Here is a 2,500-nt window from a genome sequence, read left to right on the forward strand (position 1 = left end):
GTGAAAATGGTTTTGCTTACGTCTACGGCCACACCACTGGTAAAGCACCGCTTCTCGTCTGGTCCGCGAAGTCAATCCCTGTCGGGCCGGGATAGTACTTGGATGGGTGACCGCCTGGGAACTCCCGGTGCTGTAGACCTCTTTTTTTTTTTCTTTTTTTTTGCGTTCAAGTGTCCGAGAGGCTGGTAGGTGGGACCGCCGTGGCATGTCCGCCCGTCCCGTCTTTTGTTGTCCATCATATCGGGCGTGGAATGTTGTTTGTCCCCCCAAATGGATGGAGGTAACGGAGCGCGTTAGGGAAGGGGCAGGGCTGGCTAGGGCTAGGGCTAGGGCTAGGGCTAGGGCTAGGGCTGGCACCTTCAACGTAGTTCAGGTTAGGGCAAGAGCTAGGGTTAAGAACGCACATCGAGTGAACGGATACGGTTAGGGCAAAAGCTAGGGTTAGCACCACAGATGAAGTTAAAGGATACGGTAAGGGTTAGGGTTAGGGTTAGCACCGCAAATGGACTTAACGGATACGGTTAGGGTTAAGGTAAGCACCGCAAATCGAGTTAACGGATACGGTTAGGGCAAAAGCTAGGGTTAGCACCAGAAATGAAGTGAACGGATACGGTTAGGGCAAGGGTTAGGGTTAGCACCAGAAATCGAGTTAACGGATACGGTTAGGGCAGAAGTTAGGGTTAGCACCAGAAATGAAGTGAACGGATGCGGTTAGGGCTAGAGTTAGGGTTAGCACCGCAAATGGACTTAACGGATACGGTTAGGGCAGGACTTAGGGTTAGCACCATAGATGAATTGAACGGATACGGTTAGGGCAAGACCTAGGGTTAGCACCAGATATGAAGTGAACGGATACGGTTAGGGCAGAAGTTAGGGTTAGCACCAGAAATGAAGTGAACGGATGCGGTTAGGGCAAGGGTTAGGGTTAGCACCGCAAATGGACTTAACGGATACGGTTAGGGCAAGGGTTAGGGTTAGCACCAGAAATCGAGTTAACGGATACGGTTAGGGCAGAAGTTAGGGTTAGCACCAGAAATGAAGTGAACGGATGCGGTTAGGGCTAGAGTTAGGGTTAGCACCGCAAATGGACTTAACGGATACGGTTAGGGCTGGACTTAGGGTTAGCACCACAAATCGAACTAACGGATAGTGTTAGGGCAGAAGTTAGGGTTAGCACCGTAGATGAAGTGAACGGATACGGTTAGGGCTGGACTTAGGGTTAGCACCACAAATCGAGCTAACGGATAGGGTTAGGGCAGAAGTTAGGGTTAGCACCACAAATCGAGCTAACGGATAGGGTTAGGGCAGAAGTTAGGGTTAGCACCAGAAATGAAGTGAACGGATGCGGTTAGGGCTAGAGTTAGGGTTAGCACCGTAGATGAAGTGAACGGATACGGTTAGGGCAAGAGCTAGGGTTAGCACCGCAAATGGACTTAACGGATACGGTTAGGGCTGGACTTAGGGTTAGCACCACAAATCGAGCTAACGGATAGTGTTAGGGCAGAAGTTAGGGTAAAGACGAAAAATCGAGCCGGCCCGTTGGGGCGCGCTTCTTTAGGTTGTGTTTTTGAGAGTCACTTGTGGGGCGCGTTGTGGGATGCCTGTTTTTGGAGGTGTTGCGTGACGGGCGTGCCGCCGTCCCGTTTTTCAGTCCGTTGGGGTGCGCTTTTTTAGATTGTGTTTTTGAGAGTGACCCGTGGGGCGCGTTGTGGGGTGCATGTTTTTGGAGGTATGGCGTGGCATGCGTGCCGCCGTCCCGTTTTTCAGTCCGTTGGGGTGCGCTTTTTTAGATTGTGTTTTTGAGAGTGACCCGTGGGGCGCGTTGTGGGATGCCTGTTTTTGGAGGTATGGCGTGACGGGCGTGCCGCCGTCCCGTTTTTCAGTCCGTTGAGGTGCGCTTTTTTGGATTGTGTTTTTGAGAGTGACCTGTGGGGCGCGTTGTGGGGTGCCTGTTTTTGGAGGTATGGTGTGGCATGCGTGCCGCCGTCCCGTTTTTCAGTCCGTTGAGGTGCGCTTTTTCAGATTGTGTTTTTGAGAGTGACCTGTGGGGCGCGTTGTGGGATGCCTGTTTTTGGAGGTATGGCATGACGGGCGTGCCGCCGTCCCGTTTTTCAGTCCTTTGAGGTGGACTTTTTCAGATTGTGCTTTTGAGAGTGACCTGTGGGGCGCGTTGTGGGATGCCTGTTTTTGGAGGTATGACATGACGGGCGTGCCGCCGTCCCGTTTTTCAGTCCTTTGAGGTGGACTTTTTCAGATTGTGTTTTTGAGAGTGACCTGTGGGACGCGTTGTGGGATGCATGTTTTTTGGAGGTATGGCGTGACGGGCGTGCCGCCGTCCCGTTTTTCAGTCCTTTGAGGTGCGCATTTTCGGATTGTGTTTTTGAGAGTGACCTGTGGGACGCGTTGTGGGATGCATGTTTTCTGGAGGTATGGCGTGACGGGCGTGCCGCCGTCCCCTGTTTTGCAGTCCTTTGGGGGTGCGCCTTTTTAGATTGTGTTT

At 52.3% G+C, this 2,500-nt stretch overlaps 1 pseudogene; it reads left to right on the forward strand.

Moving 5' to 3' along the window:
* Nucleotides 1–20: 20 nt before the first annotated feature.
* On the forward strand, nucleotides 21–139 carry LOC137256657 (5S ribosomal RNA; annotated as a pseudogene).
* Nucleotides 140–2,500: the final 2,361 nt, after the last annotated feature.

Source organism: Haliotis asinina, chromosome 11, assembly GCF_037392515.1.
Source record: "Haliotis asinina isolate JCU_RB_2024 chromosome 11, JCU_Hal_asi_v2, whole genome shotgun sequence".
NCBI lineage: Eukaryota > Metazoa > Mollusca > Gastropoda > Lepetellida > Haliotidae > Haliotis > Haliotis asinina.